The following is a 23269-nucleotide window of genomic DNA, read 5'->3' as shown; positions in this document are numbered from 1 at the left end:
GAGATGAAGCCTCTCCCAGTCTCACAGAGACGTGGGCTGTGAGGCTACCTTCAGACTGAGCTGGAACCTTCTTTAAGAAGAAGCTCTGGATCTGTTCAAGCATCACTGAGACTTTCGAGGGACACATCTTAGGATGATGGTTCTCCATCACCATGATGTGTGCAACATGTCATGAGTCTTTTGTCACTCATGATAGCTAAAGTACAGATCTTTGCAAATGGTTTCAACTTCTATAAATGAGAACAGATTCAAACGATAACATCAGTCTCATTTGTATTATCTTTTTATGAGAGTGAGCAGTGTGCTGGAAATTTCCCATACCATTTCATGTAAGCTCAAGTCCGTGGTGCACAGGCATATTCAGGGAAGTTCATCTTGCATGTGAAGGGCATACATTTTATGTGCTTGGTGGAAAACATGGCCAAGTAATGCTGCTATCTAACAAGAAAGAACTCTTCCTTATCTGGCCCATTTTCATGGTGGGCATTAAGAGTTACTCAGTGAGGCCACATGAAAACTGTAGCAGAGATTCCACGGACATTTTGATTGGATGCAGCCTTGCCTCCTGCTCAGATCACTAGGATAATTAACTTGAAAATAGAAAATGCCATTGTCTGGAGTTGCACTCTATAAACCAAATTTTAAATGTATTTGTTGAGTTGTTTAAGCAGATACATTTATTATTACTTGACTATAATTTCCTTTTTTTAACAAACTGGAATATTACTGACTTTAAAGTGTCAATAGTTTAACAGTGAAACCTAAAAATAATTGCTTTGAAGTCTGTGAAATATTTTGTAGCTTATTATTTCTTGATAACTTTAGAAGAGCTAATACAATAGGAGGCAGATCTCAAATAGAATAAGGAATTCAGAATTTATGTTATAACAGAAAAGGAGACAGTAAAATGACAAGAAAATTACTAAAAATATAGTATATTTTCCAGTGGAAATAGATTTCCAGACCAATTTCAAAATAATGATAGCTTAGGTTCCTTTCTCCTCCAATAAGATAAACCACCCCTACTTGTACATTCCACCTTTCTCAGAACTACTGCTTCCACCAGAATTGCAATTACACACTGCTTTTAATCTTTTACTTTTCAAAAATAATGGAAATTTAAATTGGGAATTAAGTTGCATTTAATTTCCAGTTTAGCGCTTTAATCTTTTAAAATAACCTAGCCATGGGCAAGGTGCATCTGAAAACTTCAACGGCAGCAAACAAAAAAGGGGAAACCTGTCAGTTTTGAAATATAAACTGGTAGTTTGACTTCCAGCAAAGCTTTGTCCATTATACTCTTTCTCTTGTTCTTCTCTCCCTCTAGCTTTCTTCCACTGTCAGAGCACTAAAATGCTAACAATTCTACTTCAGAAAATATATTTCACATCATTTCTATACAACCAAAGGAAAGCCTTAAGACTATATATTATCATAGGAGATACTTTTTATTTAACACAAGATTTTATTTGATATATAATTTTATTTAAATGTTGTATTACGTATATACAAATATATTTTACTCTATAATACGTTACAGCCTCATTATGTGCAATAGAAATCTAATAGATTCCCAAGCCAAATTGTAGTTTGTAGTGTTATTTGGATGGTGCATCATTAATGAACTTCAAAAGGAGAGGTGGATGTGAGCAGATTCCTCTGGTTCTGGTAAGACTCTATATCCCCGTACAAGGTCCTTTGAAGAATGTATATGCATATAAACATTATATATATGGCATTATATATATGGCATCAATTGTGATAACACAAAATTGAAATTACATATATGTATATACATATACATAAGTACATACACATCAGTACATTTAATTCTACTACTAAGATTTTCAATATACTCAACACCTAACATAGTGTTTGGCACATTACATGTTCTTAATATTAATCCAATGAATGAATGAGGCAAAGAAAAAATGAGTAAATAAATAGAAAAAAATCCCAACTATTTCATTTATTTTACTTTAATTAGAGTGGCGTTTGGCTACACTATCTGACAAAAGGTAGCCATTTCTAATATTTTAAAGTGATTTAATAGGTAGTTTTGTCCTGTAAACGATCTTTTGCTGTTCTCTGTTAGCTATAATTTGTTCACTCTTTTGTATAGCTTTCTTCCCATTTTATAAATATAATTGAGGAAAGAATGGAATTGACACTTACCAGTGACTATATTTTTTCTAAACATTCAAGTCTCTTTGAATCTTCACAAGGATCCTGAAAAGAAGATCCTTTTGCAGAAGAAACAGAGGGTAGATTCTCTGAACGACTTTCCCAAAAGAGAAAGCCAGAGTTTGAATCCAAGTCAGTCTAATTCTAAAACATAGGTCCTTTCCTCAAACCACGTCATCTCCAAGAAAAGCACTTTCTTATTTCTCACGAACCTTGCCAATTTTTCCAAGATGTTATCAGTAGCCTGGACATTCAATAAATGCCAACTGTGAACAAGGGAAGCATTTAGAATGTGGGTGATGTTGGAGTGCTCTGGTGCGATTTTTTAGTTTACTCAGAATGCCCCTGAATTAGATGCTTTGAGGAAAAGAAACTAGTGAAGTTTAATTAGCTGGGTAAATGTTTGGATAAAAGATGAAGCTTGTTTGAATAAGTGAAAGCCCTTATTCTTTTCATCTATCCATTGAAGTCAAACAATTATCATATAGCTAATTCTCAAAATTAAAATTATATTTCCTTTAATTAATTATTGCATTAGGTTAGTACTGTCCTCTGATCTTAGTCCAAATATACATACATACATATATCTATGGAGAGAGAGACAGAGACTAAAATGTACTCTTACTGACAAGATGGAGGTGACACTAATTTATGTATACATCTGGGAAATTTAAATTTCTGCATTTTAATAGCTTATCTCTGATATTTGCAAACTAATACCTTCATTTACGTCCGTGGATGATTTTGGGTTCCCAAATTACAAATGTTCAGATATCCTTTTAAAATGAGTGTGTAAGAATGATTTTTATCTGAAACATTCTTACAGATAATTACTATTTTCTTTTGAGTAGCACGCCAAACTGCTGGAATTTCTGAGGAGCTACCAACAAATACCTTCTCTTAGAGATACTGATCAGGGGTCTCTAAACTTTCTTGGTTTTATAACCCCTAAAGAAGAATTTTGAAAAATTTGTTACCCCTTGCAGATTTTTAAATCTGCATCTAGAATTTTTCATTCTTAGTTTAAATGATTGCAAAGCATATAATTTGAGACACATTGTCAACATAAATATTTTAAAATAAAAAATATATATTTATGCTTGAAAGATTTTATTGATCATCTACCATAATTTTCTGAAACAACAATATATATACACATTAAATATATTTTTTTCTATCACCATAGGCTCCAAGTGTAAAAAAAAAACATTTTTTGATTGTGTTATCATACAATTATTAACAGTGTATAATTGATTAAAACAATATACCTATATTATAAAACTTGATAAATAATAAACATAAAAATAAAGTTTTATTGAAAATGCTTCTCTTAATAAGACAGATGGGGGTTTAACAACTGATTTATGTACCTATAGAAGAATATACATTATTTCTAGGATTGAAAAGCTTTCAGCATCAATTCTATTCCTATTTTTCGTTTTTATTGAAGTAAGTGCTGATAAATCTTACTCAAATAAGTGAGTAGAAGGAAATGGAAGGAATTTTATTATAGTACTATTGTTTAATTCTTCGAGCTCCTTCTATGTCAAATGCTAAAAGTACATGGTGATTCATCATCAAAACTTATTTTTAATGATCTATCAGCTGACAACTCATCAGGTCTTTCTTTAGGTTTAGTTGAAAGCAGAGTTAGCAAGCTCTTTCCTTGCAAAAAGCTATGTTGGCCAGTCATTAAAGTCATTCATGCTCCTGTTTTTGGAAGACGCCCTAGTAAGATTGTAGGTAGATGAAAGATTAGCCTTTCTTTCTTAAAGTGGGAGAAGTGGTTTAGAAAGGGGAGGTGGGAAAGGAGAAACAGCCTGAGGTCTTGACTGTAGGCATCTTTTTCCAGGCAATTCAGTTTCAGTGAAGAGTACAAAAGAAAGTTGAAAATCTCGAAATGAATTCCTTTAAAACTATCTGTGCCTACTCCCTGGAAGGTCTTCATGTACCCCCACGTTACATGTATGCCAGTGTGAGGACAACTGTTTGAAGAAATTCAGCCATTGCCTTTGACAAGAAATATAAACTCGCATATCAAAATCACCTGATAACTTGTGTGTGCACTTCTTCAGTTTTATCTCATAGCTAAATAGTTAGTGTTAAAAGAAGGAAAGTTGTAGTTCTGGAGGAAATAGTCTTGCTGGTATTTGTGCCTAAATAAAATTCCTAACTCCTTCTCTCCTATCCTCTAAGCTTTGAATTCATTTGGTAAATGAAGGCAGTGCTAAGAGGCAGTCCCACGTGGTAGAGAGTCATAGAACAGGGAAACAGAACTGTGATTTAGAGTCAGTATTGCAATAACTATCTGTAGCCTTAGGCAAGTTTCTCAACCTTTCTGAGTCTCAGTTTCTTCTCAAGGGTTCTCAGCCGGGCTATACTTCAGATTCAGCTTGAAAGAAATAACGATGTCCAAGCCTCACCCCCAGGAATTTGCATTTGATTAATCTGGGCTGGGGCCTGGACATGTGTTTCTTCAGAGCTCTCTGGTTAATTTTAATGTGAAGGCGAGATTGAAAAAGTCAAGGTTGGAATCATCATCTCTACAGTCTTTCCACAAAAATGTAATAAGTGCCAACCATAAGCAATGCTGTAAGTTTTCTATGTTAATGTATCTACATGCTATTGGAAAAAAGCTGAATGTTACTTGAAAAAAATGAATGTTATATTTGGGCTTATCAGTCTTAAAACTCCTTTATGCAAAAATGATGCAAAGTAGAGAAGGCAATTTAGTCTATAATGGCCTTTTTAAAAACTGAATACATACATAGTACAGAGATTTTTTTTGTTGTTAGTAATGTTGCATCACGCTTTTAACTTAACATTTCACGCAGTGGAATGTATCTTCATTTGGAGATTTTATAAGCGCAGCAGGGTTGCACAGTGCCACTTTTTCTGCCTCTCAGAGATCTTAAAAGAGTAATAAACAATTAGTTCTACTCGGGATACACATCAAAATCTATTTCTTTCTTCTTATCAAAGAAAAATCTCAGAAGGCAGTAAATCAACCATTTAAATTAACAAGATCTGAAATAATTGAGCTAACCCAAAAAAGAAAATCCCCTCTCGAGGAGAATTATTTTTTTAAATTAAAAGGTGAAATCTGACATACCACACTGCTCTTGTTGTTGATGTTGTTTCCTTGCATCACCCTGGCATGCATAATGAAGAGATATGAATGTATTTTATATGACAGTATTTTATAGACATATATATTCTACTCTATTCATTTCAATCCATCTTTCCTTAATGTATTTGTCCTGGCACTTTAAATAACTTTAACTCAAATGTGTGAGGCAATTTACCTCACTGTTATACTTGATATATTTCACCTGATTCAATACGGACTATGATAAAGTCTGCATTTTGAGTTCATCTTTTAATTTATATGTAAAGATCAATAATTAAATTTAAACATCAAGTTAAAAAAATCTTAGTCAGAAGGGCTGCTTTATGTAAATTATTTCTTTTTCTTAAAGATAACAAAATACCTGATGAAGAATAATCAACAATTTTTATTGTAGTGTTTCCACTTGATTAGATCATTTTGTTGTGAATTCCTTAGGAGCGATGGATGATGAGTATATATCTATATCTTGGGATGTGTGCATCGGGAAGATTTTGTTGAATGCTAATTTGATTATACAATATCTTTGCTCCTGAAATATGCTCCTGAAATAAATATAGTGATTGAAAATGGACTTTTTATAAATGTTGAGTTGGGAAATTTCTGGGGGAGAGAGAGGTAGAGAAGATTCATTGTACAGAAACAAAGCCAAGAAAAACAAAACTTGTGATATAAGGAAAAATATCAGATTTGGTTTTACAGAATGATTCTTACTTTTTCAGGAGTGACTAAAGGGAGTTAGATATCACTGGGAAATACCTTTTTAAAAATAAATTCAAAAATAAAGAGGGTCACGTTTTAGCACCAACTGACCCAAAGCATAAGGGACTATCCAGAAAAAAGAAAAAGAAAAACTAATCTGAAGCATTTTTGTAAAACTATGCCACAAATCAATATTTTAGACACTTTGAAGATCATCTCCTTGCATTTCAACCTTCACACTTCGGAGACAGGGGATATATATGCTTATATCCTCTCTGTTTCTAAAATAAATCGTTTCCGATTTGGCACCTCTTTTACAGAAGAGCCCACTGCAGATGTCAATTTTTATAATTGACTAGAACCATACTTGTGGGAAAAATGAGAAGACAAGAGTAGGTAGGTCATTCAGGGTCATTTCATATATTTGTATCACAGAAAAACATTACATTTTTTTTTGTACTTAGTTTCTTAAAGCCATTCCCCTCCATCCACACACCTCTCCAGGAAGTTTCAGTCAGAGGTAATCCAACTGAAAATACTTTCTTTGTAAAAGGATTTACACAAGGTTTAAAAAGATATATATATTTGTATAAAAATATATTCCAGAGCACTGTTCTCGGAAGGTCAGTAAATGCATCCAAGTAAGTTTCTGCTATGAAATCAGAAATACGAATACCATGGAGAAATTTAATCACAAGATGCTATCAATGAATTAAAAATCCATTTAATACAAAGCCTCTAAGAAACAAAGGAAAGCTGCTTGTCTTTAAAAAGCAACTTAAAACATTTTACTCTCCAAAAAAAATTTTAAAAATTTCAGAAACAGATATTCTTTTTTTTTTTTTCAACTTTAATTAAGCACAATCCAGTTTCTGGGGAGAAAGGTGGTAAATGGCATAAACTGGATGCACAAACACATTTAAATCTAAATTTGCCACCAAATGTGGACACTTCTCAGTAATGTTCTACAGGAGTTGTAAAACATTGAAAAAATGTTATTTCTTTGACAATTGCAACATAATGAAGGGCACTGACCAGAATCACATAATGTTTATGGTAGTGCTAAATTAGAATTTGTTACTTGGTGGTAAATGGATTCATCAAAAGACAGAAGAAGTAAACCAAACAGGTGCCTAATACTTGTATTACGTAAATGTTGTGTGTAGTTATTGCTGGTGGACATTAATATTATTTCTATACTTATAGGTTGTTTGACTTTTATAGTGAAATGACTTTTCATATCCTCTTTGTATATTAGTACTATGAAACCCCATTGGTCATAGATTTTGTAAATACTTTCTCTAAGGCTATTATTTATTTATTCTTTACTTTGTTTATGGTTTCTTTTGCTATATGGAAGCTTTAAACTTTCACTTAATTCAGTCTGCTAATTTTATGTTTTATGTTTTCCGATTTCTTGCCTCACTAAAACTCCCTCTTTCTTCACAAGTTTACAGTGTCCTACATTTTCTTTTATCATTTTTATGAGTTTGTATTTCTAGTTAGCTCCTTAAGCTACCTGGAATTTATTTTTGTATACCATTAAAGGTATGGGGCTTTTTTACCCCCATAGGAATAATCACTTACACGACGGCATTTATTAAATAAAATAGAGTAGTCACACAGAACTGAAATACCTCTCTATCTTACTTGGATATGTTTCTGGACTCTCAGTTTTAGTTCACTGACCCATTTGTCTAGCCCTGTGCCGATACAGTATGGTTTTGATTACAATCACTGATAGTATAGTCAAAATCTAGAAGGGTAAGTACCTCCACAATATACTTCTTATTCATGAAGTTCTTAGCAATTTATGCATGCATGCACTATTTTCTTCTATATAAACTTTAAATTATATTATTTCTTATGAACTTTGGAATTATTTTACCAAGTTCTCACAAACACACCAAAAGCATTCTGATTAGAACTGCATTAAACTCAAATGTTAAGCTGGCAAGTATTACAACTTTATTGACAGCAAGCTTTGAATCCCGTAACAAAGTATTTTTTTTCCATTTAGTTTTTCTGTTTGTTTGTTTTGTGTCTTTATGCATATTTTTATAATTTTTTTCCCCTATAGGACCTATAACTTCCTTGTTAACTTTATTCCTCCTTAATTTATACTTTGTCTTTATTGCGAATGGGATACTTTTTTCATAGGCGGTTATAAATAGTTGACAGTATAAAGAAAAGCTTTTGAGTTTTATATATTTGTATTGTATCCCTTCATTTCAACATATTTTTAAAATTATTTCTCACATTTTTTAAAATTCAGTCTCGTTGGTTTTCTCAGTAAATGTATAACTATTTTTTATTCTTTAGAAACGTATAATACTTGTTTTTTGTTTGTTTGTTTTGACCTACTTCATGAGCTAGAACCACCAAGGCAAATTTGAAAACTTTGAAAAGTAAAAAAGTTTGAAAACTTTCAATGTTGACAATGGTGTGTGTTTATGGGGGGTCGGTGAACTACAGAAAACTTTGTTTTGCGAACTTTGTTTTTGTAAAACAAGTTTTATTGGAAACACAACCACACTCATTAATTTAAGCATTGTGCATGGCTGCTTTCACACTACAAATGCAGAATTGAGGAGCTGTGAGAGAGAGAGGTGTTCAGACCACAAAGCTTAAAATATTTACTATCTGGCCCGTTACAGGAAAAAGAAATGTAGACTCCTTTTTATCCCCCTTCTTCCTTTTACTATACCCGAGGCATAGTTCTAAAGGCTTTTTCCTACCTGAGCTCTTGTTATGCTCAAAAAGAGGTTAGGAAATGGGTAGCCTTCCTAGCCTCATTTTACAGATGATAAAACTGAGGCATGAAGATGCCAAGTTGGCTGGTAAGTGTTTGACCAGGACTTTGACCCAAAAAAGCCTAAGTGTTTTTTGTGAGCTTACACCTGTGGGCTAGGCGCCTTTCATCCATGTTCCCATAGCACTTATCACACTGTATTCATTTATTGGTTACATGTTATCTTTATTAGACTGTAGCTGTTTCAGGGAAGGGGCCGTATTCCATTGTTTTATCATGTCACCTCCTTAGAAAGATCTCCCCAGAGACCAGTGGTTCTCAATCAGGGATGCTTTTGGTTGTTGAGTGACATTTGGCAATGTCTGCGACATTCCTTTCTCACAACCAGAGGGGGTGCTATTTGGCGTCTAGTGGGCGGAGGTCAGGGATGTCGCTAAACATCCTATAATGCACAGGCCACCGCAAGAAAGAATTATCCGGCTCAAAATGTCAATAGTGCAGAGGTTGAGAAACATTGCCCTAGGCAAACTGGCTTCTTCCAAATTCCAGAGCCACTTATGTAGCTAACTGCACAGTTATTTAATGTCCGTACCTCTCATTCACTACATTCTTAATTTTACCATTAGACTGAAAACGCCCTCAGGGACCACATCTGTTTTGTTCAATGCTATATCCCCTGTGCCTTACACAATAAGTGACACATAGTAGGTGCTCATTAAATATGAGTTGAATGACTGAATAGTAGACAACTCGTTTAAGGTTTTATAGTGAATACATGGTATTGTCAGGAATCTCTAAGCATTTAGTAGACATCATTGTTGTCTTCCAGCTAGATATATTTAAAATATTTGATATGTACTTCACCTCAGGAATTTTATTATTGTGCTTTCATTCACAGAGCCATAAGATTTTTTAGATATAATTTCTATCGTTAAAAAAATAAATTTATGCTTTTTAAATTCATATGCCCTCAGGTATTTGTGGCAAAAATCAACTGAGAAGTAGGTTAGAACACTCTGAAAGTTGAGTTTTGTTTCGTGTTGATGTTAACGATTTTTAACTAGCTCACCAAGGTTCTCTACTTATGTAGAGCTGGCTCTAGGAAAACACCTGAAATAGACAGAGTTATTCTCTGGTCTGCCCTACTTCCTTCTCTTACCTTTTATGACTTCCTGATATCTTCATCTTGTTTCTTTCAGTGTCACTTCTGTCCTGGTCTCTCTTTTGCTGGGAGAATAAGACTCACAGAATCACAAACTCTTAGAATTTCATACGACTTTAAAGGTCACCTCTCCTAATCACCCAACTGATTCATAAATCCTTTTATAACTCTCAGGTTCCAACTTCCCATCATCTTGCCAATGTTCAGATATCTTAAGTGATAGAAAATACACTATTTCTTGAGGCACTCAATTCCCTCTTTTGGAAGTTCTGACTGTTAGTGGGCTCTTCATTGGTCAAAAGTCTGCCTCCCTGTAGCTTCAATCCAAAGGTTTTGGATCTTTGTAACTCTTGGGGCTATTCAGAAGAAGATTAAACACTTATCTGCATAATAATCCTACTAAAGTTTGAAGACAGCCATCATAGATCCTCTTCTCCATGCTAAACTTCTCCAATCCTTCACTTGCTAAATGACACAACTTCAAGGCCTCTCACTCTGTGAACAACTTCCGTCTTTTCTCTGATTGGTTTCAAATGTCATACAACATTTGACCATTCATTCATTCCATTCATCTATTCAGGTGAAGGAACAGGGAAAAACTGAGTGAGAATAAGGGAATATGGTTCCCTCCATTTTCTCTCCAACAAATATTTATTGAACAATTGTTCTTTGTCAGGTACCATGCTAGGTCCTTCGAACACGACTGTTGTCAAAATAGATCATTTTCCCTCTTTGAGCTTATAATATACTAGGCAAGAAAGGCATTGATCAAAACACTGATAGTCAAAAGTGAGATTATAAATGTGACAAGTGTTATTCGAAACTATAAGAGCATATAATAAGGAAACCTGAGTTTAAAAGTATTATCTCACATAATTCTTATCATGACCTGAGGAATTATTTTCACTTTATAGATCAGGAAGCAAAATCACAGAGGTGCTCTTAACACGGATGCAGGATCTGGGCCTCAGGGAGAGTCCCTGGAATCCTCATTCTATGAGGTAGGTATTATTCCCAAGATTCAAGGCAAGGTCTGCATGGTCCTAGCTCATAGTGCCCTCTGACGCAGGCTTCCTACCACAGGCCAGGCATAAGAGTCAGCCAGGAAGATCCAGAAATGAATGAAACATACATCTAACAGGGGAAAAGGGTTAATGGCTCTTAAAATCATCACTATGAAAGGAAAAAGCAAAGACAAAAACAACTTTCAGCCTTGTCAAAATAGCCATATGCCACAGAGAATATGTACAAACCCCTCAACACAGACTGCACTCATATCCATGTGGAATAGCAAATCCAGCAAACTGAGTAAATTTTAATTAAATTTAGGAGAGGACTTGCCTCTAAACACATGGAGTATCCTCACATATGAATCTTCATTTAAACATACAAAAGGATTATAGTGATATAAAGCAAGGCTTGCTATATATTTTTTTTTAGTTTTGTTCTCTAGTGGCCTTTAGACTCTGATTATGTGTTAACTGGTATGGCTAATTCAGAAAATTTTGCTAGTATATGTGGACCATAATGACTTTAATGATTACAGATAAATTTTCTCCCTTTTCTATTAATCAACTATCTTCCAAGATGCATACTCCAGGCTTTTCTGGGATTGGAGCTAGATTTGAGCCCTTAGTATAAGACCACAAAGTAAAAACACTGTTATTGTTAATTTTTAGTTTTTTTCCTGGTTAAACACACACATCCCTAAATACACATTCCAACAATGAGCACCTAATACACTAAATTAAAACGATATTTTTGAACATGCCCAAAAGCTGCCAACATAAATTTATGGATGTCTTTTGTATATCCTTTCATAGATCCAAGTTCTTTCTAACATACCCCTTATAGTTTGTGCATTAATTTAAAAATAAAAACTTTACGGCTCGACCTCTGCATGTGTATTGACGGTGTTTTTAGTGTTTCACCTTTGCTGTTCTTCTGCTAACACGTCCTCAGTAAATCAATCCCAACTGCTAGAAAGCAAAAATCATTTTATTTCTTTTTTTCTGAAATACAGAACGCTTCATAAAGAAAGGCAAGAAGGCAGAAAGTAGGTTTTAGAGAATGCCTACTGTGTGGGGGTCAACAACAACAGGCCCTTTGACAAATATCCTTTCATTTTGACATCTCAACTTACTCTAGTCCATGATAAGGGCCTTTAACCTGGTATCTGCGGATGGGATGAGGGAGGCCCCTGGATCTTAGGAACAATAATTTATAATTTAAGAATTTTTGCCTTGTAAGCCAGACTTTATTCTCATTTTAGAGTTGAAAATATTGAGATCCAGCAATGTGCCGAGATCATAGATCATTGGTAGACATGAGACTCTATACCAGGTCTATCTTACTCTAAAACACATGTTTGCTCCACCATACCACACCGCCTCCTCCCAAAGCTGTTAAGAAGCTGAAATTTCAAAAGCTATTAAAGAGCAATGGAGATAAACTTTATACTTTGTGACCACCATAAGTAACTAAATTTTTACTGTGAGCATAACTTTCAATGATCTAAAATGGACTCAATAACATGCAAAATCATCACACATTGATGATGACTATAGAATCAATCTTATTTGAATCAAATATCTAAAAGAACTTCAATTCCTGACATGATTTTGGAAATAAACATATTGAAATTTTTTTCAATCGAGACATAATTTACATACAATAAAATGCACAAATCTAAGTGTTCAGATTAATGAGTTTTGACAGTTGAATACATCCATGTAACTGCCACTCAAACATAATACTAAACATTTGTATCACTCCAGAAAGTCCCCTATGCCTCTGTCCAGTCAATTCCAACCCACTCCCAGAGGCAACCATGTTCCTACTTCTATTACCACAGATTAGTTTTGCTGTTCTTTAACTTCACATACATGTTCATATTTGTGTCTGTGCCCTTTTGCTCAACATAATGTTTTTGAGATTCATCATATTGTTGCTTCTATCAATAGTTTGTTTCTCTTTTTAATTGCTGAGAAAAATTCTATTAATGGTTTAACATGGGCATCAACTTTTTGTGAGGTAATGAGGGTAGTGGCATTTTATGTGATACCTAAATAGAAAGAAGCACCTAGTAACATAGGAAAAAGGGAAGCACATTCCAGGAAGAAGAGAAAAAGCATGTGCAAAGGCCCTGAAGTGTTCCAGAAAGTGAAGAAATACTGGCATGACTAGAATGTATGAATGGAGACAAGTGGCTTAAGAAGAGCATGGAAAAGACAGGAATACAGTATATTCAGTACATTCAGTAACTGAGTACAGCCTAAGCCATGATAAGGAGTTTCGAGTTCATTCTAATTGTAAGAGAAGTCCATGAAGGGATTTGAACATGGAAATGTCCTTATCTGTCTAATATTTTGAGAAGACTGGTTTTGCTGCTGTGTAGGATTGGGTAGAAAGAGACAAATAGTAGCTATAGTAAGAGGTTGTGGCCTAATCTGGCAAGAGGGTAGAGGTAACCTGGCCTAAGGTGATGGTGAAGCAAGGGAAGAGAAGGCAAATTCAAGATAAATTTTGGAGATGGAAGTTACAGTGCACTACTTGCCTACGGATTAGATATAGAAAAAGAGGGAAATTAAGGTATCATGTTGACCCTGATTCCTTACTAACCTAGTAGATGACAGTGATATTGATGTAGAGTAGATGAGGGCTGGACCAGAAAAGAAATTTCAGGGGAACTGTCAAAGCTGCAAGTATGGAGGCCAAGAAATAGTATCATATAATCAGATGGATGTGCAGGTTTGGAGTTCAGAGAAATTTGGGCTGGAGAGATAAAATGAGGAGTTATCAAACTAAACATAGTACTCTAGTCCATATAAATTGATGACATCATCTAGGAGGAGAGACTATAGCCCTGGGAAACCTAAGGACAAAGATGTGGTCTCAAATTGTGTTGTGCACACCCACGAAGGATTCAGTGCAATTCATCAGGGTGTGAAAAGAAAACATTAACACTCATATTTTTTTTCGTATCTACATTTCTTTTTTTTTCTTTTTATTGTGAGGAAGATCAGCCCTGAGCTAACATTCATGCCAATCCTCCTCTTTTTGCTGAGGAAGACCGGTCCTGAGCTAACATCTATTGCCAATCCTCCTTCTTTTTTTCTTTCCCTTTTTCTCCCCAAAGCCCCAGTAGATAGTTGTATGTCATAGTTGCACATCCTTCTAGTTGCTGTATGTGGGACGCGGCCTCAGCATGGCCGGACAAGTGGTGCGTCAGTGTGCGCCCGGGATCCGAACCCGGGCTGCCAGTAGTGGAGCGCACGCACTTAACCACTAAGCCATGGGACCGGCCCCTCAATATTTCTTGATATATATCTCTGCACATGTTTTACATGCTTATTTAAACACATTCATATAAAATTTATAAATTATTGTTCATTTATGAAAACAAATGTGCTTAAATTTTTGTTCTGATAGGAAAGTATGATCAAAATTTTGAAAACCATTGCTTTAAAGGGCAAGACGAGGAGGAGGAACTAGCACAAGAAACTGAGAAGGAGCAACTAGTGAGGTAGAGCAAAAGCTAGCAGAGTGATACCATGAAAGCCAGGAGATACAATTGTTTTAAGAAGAAAGTAGGTGGTTCATTGTGACCTGTCTCTATCTGTGTAGTTGTAGGAAACAGAAACCCAGAGTTAGTCTTTTGCAGGCCCTATTCTAAATGCCAGACTTGCTGGAAATGTATTGGGGAGCATCCGAAAGACTGCCTGTAAGGCTGAACATCTATAAGGTCGCCAAAGGAGTCATCTGGTAGTCTCTATCTCCCCATTCATCCACTCTAGTCTAATTCCTCTGCTAGCTTATGGTTAAGGTGTTTATTCCGAAAATTTGCCTGTGCCTTTAACAACTTCACATTTACATTTGAAAGTGTGCCAAGAATCATTAGGTTACTTGTCAGATTTCAAATATTACAGAAGCTATTTTGGGGAGGAAAAAAAAAAAAACAATGTACATTTCGGGCACATTTCCAGTCCTAAACAATATAAACTATTGCTAAGTATGGCATTTAGCCATTAATGCTGTCTTTCAGTTCTGTAATGTAAAGAAATAATAGGCTTATGACAACTTGGATAATACTTTTAAGCTTCTACATTATTCTTCCAGATATCAAAGAAATTTCACTCCACAGTGGTTCTCCCTTTTTGGTGATCTATGTAAAAACAGCCTTGGCCTTGCCGAAAGAAAACCTGGGGCCAGGTGTCAGCCCTAGAGCTTTCTGAGTTTTTGGTTTTTGCAAGCCATTTAACTACAGTAATATATAAACTATAAAGAGGCATATGAAAGTAAGGCATTATTATTATATATTAAAATGGCTAGCATATGAAAAAAGAACCCATTACTCAATATTTAGTTCATATCAGGTTTCACAACAGTTACGGATCCCACGTGTAATGTGCACGTGCTGATTAAGTTGTCTTCATTATTTCTTATACAATATATCCACTGTTCAATCTATTGATCACATTGAAAGGAGAAGAGTTTAGATCAGCGATGCACATATTTATGTACTCTTAGGATCACGGGATAAAAAAGCAACAAGACAGAGGACTTTGAATTTTAATAAACAACTTGGAGCCCTCCCTTTCTCACTTAATCATTCTGTCATTGTCTCTTCCATTTGGGTTGAAGTACTATCACTTTCAGTTGACACTCATAGTGTTAGCTTATATTGGGGGCTTTCTGTATCTCCTTTTTTATTTTATTTTTTTTGTGAGGAAGATTATCCCTGAGCTAACATCTACTGCCAATCCTCCTCTTTTTGCTGAGGAAGACTGGCCCTGGGCTAACATCCGTGCCCATCTTCCTCTACTTTATATGGGATGCCGCCGCAGCATGGCTTGACAAGCGGTGTGTCGGTGTGTGCCGAGATCCGAACCTGCGAACCCCGGGCTGCCAAAGCAGAGCATGCGCACTTAACCACTACACCACTGGGCCAGCCCCTGTCTCTCCTTTTTTAAAAGAAACATTTTCCCTACAGAACTATTTGGAAATTTTCTGTTTATATTTTCATCAGTTTCTGGGTTTGTAGGTGATTTTAGATATTTTTGACTTAAGATATAGTTGGTTCCCTTAGATCAGCAGCAAACTGCAAGGGGGTCAATAGATTGCAAATTTGTATTTAAAATATTAAACATCTTTATTCTGTAAAAATAATGATTTGTATTTAATCCTTTAAAAGAGAACACCTCATGGTTTCCCACGGAAAGCAGCTAGTCTTCCCCTTAATACCACTGAATGTCCTTTTTGGCTTATTTTTGCAGTGGCAAATGAGAAAAGGTGTAGCACATGAGTTTAAAAACATAGTTGAAATGTACTTGCCATTTTAGATTCAGTGGAAAATAGAAGGAACTTGCTTGATTAGATTTGAGGACTGAAAGATTGAAAAATGCCAAAGGGAGCATTCCTTTCAAAATATAAAAATTGTATTATTTTATAGAAATGTTAATCCACACATAAGTACCTATTACTTTTGTGTCTTTAGTCATATATACTCATAATTGGAAGGTCAGTTTAGAGAAAGTTTCCAGCAGAAAAATGAGAGAATCTGGAATCAACACATCACTGAGGAGAGTCACTATTGAAGAAGAAACCCATCCTCTGATGACCTCCTATTTTGCTCCAATCAGAGTAATCTGGGCTGAAATCCAGAAGGAATGACAGCAATACATCTACAATGAAAGAAAACACTAGCCTGCTTGATCGGAGCTCACACAGATAGTCCATGTTAACAGAAAGAATCTAGCATGGTCCAGAGGAAAGGAGGAACCTTAGCACACCTACTGCAGTTATCCAACTTGCTTTATTGTGGATCAGGGGGCACTGGGTTGAATAGCGCCCCCCAAAATTCATGTCAACCTAGAACCTCAGAATATGGTCTTATTTACAAATAGAGTTTTATAGATGTAACTAGTTTAAATAAGGTCATACTGGATTAGAGTAGGCCCTAATCTAAAGTCCTTAAAAGAAGAGAAATCAGAGACACAGAGATACACACACAGGGAGAGTGTCATGTGAAGATGGAGGCAGAGATTGAAGTGATGCGTCTGTAAGCCAAGGAACTCCAAGGATTGCTGGCAACCACCAGAAGCTGGTAAAACACAAGAAAGTATTCTCCCCTAGAGCCTTCAGAGAGAGCATGGCTCTGCTGACACCTTGATTTCAGACTTCTAGTCTCCAGAATTGTTAGACAATAAATTTCTGTTGTCTTAAGCAACCTAGTTTGTAATACTTTGTTATAGCAGCCTTAGAAAATTAATAACAAAGGTGTTCTTCATCTGAGGTTCAAGGACTTTCACTGGAGATGGGAAAACTTAGATGGGAAAAATATTACATCTTTATTTTCACCAAACTTCACTTAAAAATAAGCATTCCCTTCCGTTTTAAATGCAGGCCACAAAGCACAGTAGCATTGGCTATAGCTGTGACTTTTACTAATAGAAACCTTGATATTTTTACATCAAATTACAGTTATTGTAGATTTCTTGAAATATTGTTTAGTTTTCACCATACACAAAAATCAATTCAAAATAGATTAAAGATTTAAATGTAAGGTCTGAAACTGTATAACTCCTAGAAGAAAACATAGGGGAAATCTTCACGACATTGGTCGTGGCTATGATTTCTTGGATATGACACCAAAATCACGAGCAACAAAAGCAAAAATAGACAAGTGGGACTACATTAAACTAAAATGCTTCTGCACAGCAAAGGAAACAGTCAACAGAGTGAAAAGGCAACCTACGGAATGGGAGAAAATATTTGCCAACCACATATCTGATAAGGGACTAACATCCAAAATATATAAAGAACTCCTACAATTCAATAGCAAATAAATAAATAGATGAATGAATGAATGATCTGATTTTAAAATGGGCAAAGGACTTGAATAGATCTTTCTCCAAAGAAGACATACAAATGACCAATAGGTATATGAAAAGATGTTCAACATCATTAATCACCAGGGTAATGCAAATCAAATCACAATAAGGTATCACCTCACACCTGTTAGGATGGTTATTACAAAAAAAAAAAAAAAAAAAAGGGTGTGGAGAAATTGGAATCTTTGTACACTGCTGGTGGGAATATAAAATGGTGCAGCCACTATGGAAAGCAGTGTGGAGGGTCGCCCCAAAAATAAAAATAGAGCTAACATATAATCCAACAGTCCCACTTCTAGATATATATTCAAAGGAGATGAAAAAGGATATCAAACAGATATCTGCTCTCGCATGTTCATTGCACCATTATTCACAATAGCCAAGGTATGGAAACCACCTAAATGTTCATCAATGGACAAATGGATAATGACATTGTTGTATAATACAATAGAATATCTTTCAGCCTAAAAAGAAAGAAACCCCGCTCTTTGCGACAGCAAGGATGAAACAGGAAGATATTATGCTAAGTAAAATAAGCCAGTCAAAGAAAGACAAATACTTCATGATTCCACTTATATGAGGAATCTACAGTAGTGAAACTCATAGGAGCAGAGAATAGACTGGTGGTTGCCAGGGGCTGCGGGGAGGGAGAAAAGACGAGTTGCTGTTCAATGGATATAAAGTTTCAGTTAAGCAAGATGAGTAAGTTCTAGAGATCTGCTGTACAACACTGTGCCTGTGGTTAGCAATCCTGTATTGCGCATTTAAAAATTTGTTAAGAGGGTAGCTCTCATATTATGTGCTCTTACAACACAACAACAACAGAAAGAAACTGCAGTACTTATTAGACTTGTTGCTAGATCTTATTGTTCAATGTATTAACAAAGAAGCACATACAGTACCACATCACAATAGTAAAATTTATTTTTACAGTGATATTTGATTGGTGTCCTTTGTAATCCTATGCATTTATATTCTGTATTTAAAATCATTATTCTAAGGAGTTCATAGACTTCACTACACTGCTAAAGGGGTACATAGCATACACAGTAAAGAATCTCTGCACTGGTCCTTACCCACTGTTCATTCTCTGACACTGATCTGACACATAGTAGGAGCTCCATAAAATTTTTGATGAACTCAATTGATAGTGAAGTGACTCAGGTTCCTTGCAGCTCTAAAACACCAGAAATCTATAGATATTCTTCTTAAGTAAAAATTCAATTTTAAACTACTACTAAAGAAACTTAATGGCACTTGTAGGTTAACCATGCAACCCATATTTTACACAACGGATTTATGAGCCATGACTTTTGGATCCAAATATATGGAACACATACGCATATATTTCTAACTCTCTATATTCTTCTTGACCTATATTTAAAATCCCATTTACTTGTAAAAGTTTGCTTTATATTTTTCACTTGTGGATTATAATAAGCCAGGAGACTGAGTAACAAGTATTACTTTCAAATGCATGCTTTCATATTACATCCCAGATTAGACATCTGGGTAATTTGTATGTTGAAATCCTAAGCTTTATTCCTGCAATTTATTTAGCTGAACCATGTAATATTTTTTCTTATATCAAAAGATGACTTTTGATATAAGAAACCCTTTCCCAAAGGGTTTTGTAATGATATGGAGTGATTAAAAATTATAAAGAGAGAAATTTCAGAGGCATCAAATTAACTGCTTTCTATTTATCATCACGGTAGTAAAAAAAAGTGATAGAATCAACTTGATTTATTTTTAGAGGAGTAGATATATCTGTTCCTATCCACAAACATGGCTTTTTTCATGATTGGATCACAAAAGTCTTTTCATGTGGTCACTGGAAGTACTCAATTGTCATAGTTTTTACACATCAAAAGGTACTATTTAATTTTGAGTATCAAGACTTTTAGTAATACCATGTATTGAAAGTGTGAGATTGTGTTACTAATATATTTTCTTTAACACTTAAGGAGTTGTGAACATTTGAGATACATTAATTGAGGAACATCTCTCAGCTTTTCAAGTAGAATTGAAAACGGATGATAAATATACAGCACATTTTAACCGTATTCCAAAAATCCATAGAAAAAAGACTAGGAGGAGAAACATTTAAAAAGTTAACAGTAATTATTTTTAGTTTAAGGAAAAAATATCCAAAACTTGGAAATTAGGCCAAAGGATGATTGTACATGTTTCAAAAAAACAGTAGGGTGTTATCGAACTTGCCCCCACACTCTGAAAAGGGCTTCTACATTTCAGGGAAATGCAAATCTGTTTGACTTACTGTTCACTATTAATTGGGGTTCAGACATTTTACAACTCAGCAAAGTTAAATGCTAATTTGTAGAAAACTGATAGGATGCAAATGACTTTTTATTCAGTAGAGCATATAACTCTAAAGGCTGTAAGATATTAACCCATTTTGAATCTAATTTACCAATCTTATTCCAGAATTCTTTTTTTTAATTCACTGATTATAGAAGCATTTGTTTCTCATATCCTCTTTCGAACCTGTTTCGTCTTACTACTGGCTCCTTCATTAATGCATTAAATAAAATCCAACATGTATTCACCATGATTTACATGAAAATTATGTTTCTCAACAAAATTTCACCTTGATACTAGGTGGTGGGAATATGGATTTCCTTTATACTTCTCTCTATCATCCACAGTGTCCCCAATTGACCTATAACACATTTATAATCTGTAAACATTTATTTGAAAAAATACACGGTATATGAAAATCTATTTAGCTTCATGATGCCATATGCATGCAAGACGTTGAATACCATACAAAGGAATCTAAGTGACTAGAGATGAAACAGTTTTGCAATCAATAGTGTTTTCTTCTTCATCAGTAGCTAAGTGATATAAAGAAAAAAATAAAGTAAACTTCAGAAATATGAAACGTGTATGCCTGTTGACATGTGCTTATTCCGAATGTGATGAGAAAGGCAAGTCAGGACAGTGAGAGTTAGGTCCATTATTCTGCTTTCTTATACTATAAATGAAAGAATAGCAAATATTGGCTAAAATTCAATAACTTCCAAGGCCAAGATACATACTGTAATTTGGACATTGATTCCCTTTGATAACCTTTCTCCTCAGGCACCGTCAGGACAGACATCAATAATTAGTAGTTCAGCTAGAAGTTGGACCACAAATTTCAGCTTGAGTAAACTACAGGAGACATTCCACGTTCACTTAAGCATTGACAGAAGCAAATACTCCCTGTGGCCAACCCCACTTGTTTTTCCCTTTGGAATGGGAGCCCTGTGGGGCGCCAAGCCACTAGCGCAAGTGAGGACGTGCAGGCCAAGGCTCACAATTGCAAGCAACTAAATAAAGCTGATTCCACACATTTCATTCCTGTGTGAACGTTTGGGAAGAGAGAGGGGTGCTAGAAGCTGCATATCAGAAAGCATCTGTGGTTCCTACCTCAAAAACATGCCCCTCTACAACTATTCCACAAATTATACAGTTACTCTTGATCTTGAACACCTTCTTTTGCTTCGTTTTTAAATGGAAAAGCCTGGAGGAGGGTTAAGTCTTTACACTTCTAAGTCTTTTCCTAAGTCAGAACACCGACTGTGAATCCTGCAGTTTTGATGTTGGACGAAAGAAGGGAAAGAAAAAGGCTGGGAAAGGGGTGATGCTGGGAAAGAGGGGCAGTTCCTAATCCTTTCTCCTTCCCTGCTCCCCACTCCAATCAGCTTTTCCCATCAGTCTCTATAACGAGCATCACTTACTTATTCCCCTACAAAATGTCCCAAAGTTTCCTGATTATACAAGAACCTGGGGCCTTTATTTCCTTTTATGTTCTTACCAAGTCTTTTGTGTGTGTGTGTGTGAGGAAGGTCAGCCCTGAGCTAACATCCATGCTAATCCTCCTCTTTTTGCTGAGGAAGACCGGCTCTGAGCTAACATCTATTGCCAATCCTCCTCCTTTTTTCCCCCAAAGCCCCAGTAGATAGTTGTATGTCATAGTTGCACATCCTTCTAGTTGCTGTACATGGGATGCCGCCTCAGCATGGCCGGAGAAGCGGTGCGTCGGTGCGCGCCCGGGATCCCAACCCGGGCTGCCAGTAGCAGAGGCGCGCACTTAACCACTAAGCCACGGGGCCGGCCCCCTTACTAAGTCTTAAAACTCCAGCATGTGTTTTACACTCACAATCCATCTCAATACAGACTAGCTGCATTTTAAGAGTTCAGTATCCCATGTGGCTAGTGGCTACTGGATCGGACGTTGCAGCTCTAGAGAGAGACGTAATATTGTGATTCTTATGATCAGGTAACTTTGGAAAACATTTCTCTGCTTGGAGGAGAGCCCAGAACTCACCCCATGGATATATCTTTCTCATTAACAAAGTTTGGATTAGTTCAGTGTTGATGTGATGCTGTTAGAACTTAGAAGATACACAAGAACTTCAGCATTCACACAAATGGGACAATTCGAAGTGAGGCAAAGCACGGGACTTTTGAAAATATTGCTCATGGTAAAATACTTTATTCCATTATTGTGCACATGTGCCATTAGTGACCACATCACTGTCTGGGTCTGGGGTTTCCTTTCAAGGATGGAACTATTTCTATGCAAATTGTAAAATTCCCTATCCAGGAGGTGATAGTTGGATTGCCTTCTGGAAAATTCCTTAACTCTCCAGCGTTTGGATTTGTAAATAAAGAGAATAATTCTTATTTCATTGGGTTATTTGAGAAATAAATGAGAGAATGAGTGAAATGTTGATCACGCGCACAAAGCCAAAGATTGTCTAGGGAAGAGGCTAAGGGTAACTTTCCAACTCCCATTATAGCTCTAATTTCTTACCTCAGAGATGATCCTTCATCTCCCACACCCTTTATTCTTCTCTCCTCTCTTTCCATCCTTTTGATGGACTGCCCTACCTCCTAGCCCCTGGCACCATGCTTATGGCCCTTTCTGATTGTGAGTTGACAGTCAACAGTGATACAGGGAAAGTCATTCACTTCTCTATTTCATTAACAGTTCTGTGCAATGAGAGGTTTGGACTTCCAAGTTCCCATCAGCCAAAAGGTAGAAATCCTTGAGAAGTGCTAAAGAATTATTGAAGTGTTGGCAGTTATAGCTTATGAGGGACCGTATTTCTCAAAGAAGAATATTTACTTTAAAAGAGGAAACTAAAGACAAGGATAGCACTATATAGACCTTCCTTTATTTCTCTTTTGAGAACTCTATGAGAACGCACACTTGTTTTGTTTCACTACCGGATCCCTATTTCCTGGAGTAGTATTTAGCACTCAGTAGGTCCTCTATAAATATTTGTTTAATTCATATATTGAGAGAGTTGCCTGGCAAACTTCAACCAGCAAAGAGCCCATGCTGGTAACCATTCTGCAGTAATGCCTCCCCTGACAGTGAGAGATTAGTATCTGATTTAGAGAAAGCTGACAATGATATGCAAAATAACTAGTTT

Source organism: Ceratotherium simum, chromosome X (genome assembly GCF_057802395.1).
Source record: "Ceratotherium simum simum isolate JZ-2026a chromosome X, ASM5780239v1, whole genome shotgun sequence".
Classification (NCBI taxonomy): Eukaryota; Metazoa; Chordata; class Mammalia; order Perissodactyla; family Rhinocerotidae; genus Ceratotherium; species Ceratotherium simum.
Note: the sequence above shows the minus strand (reverse complement) of the source record.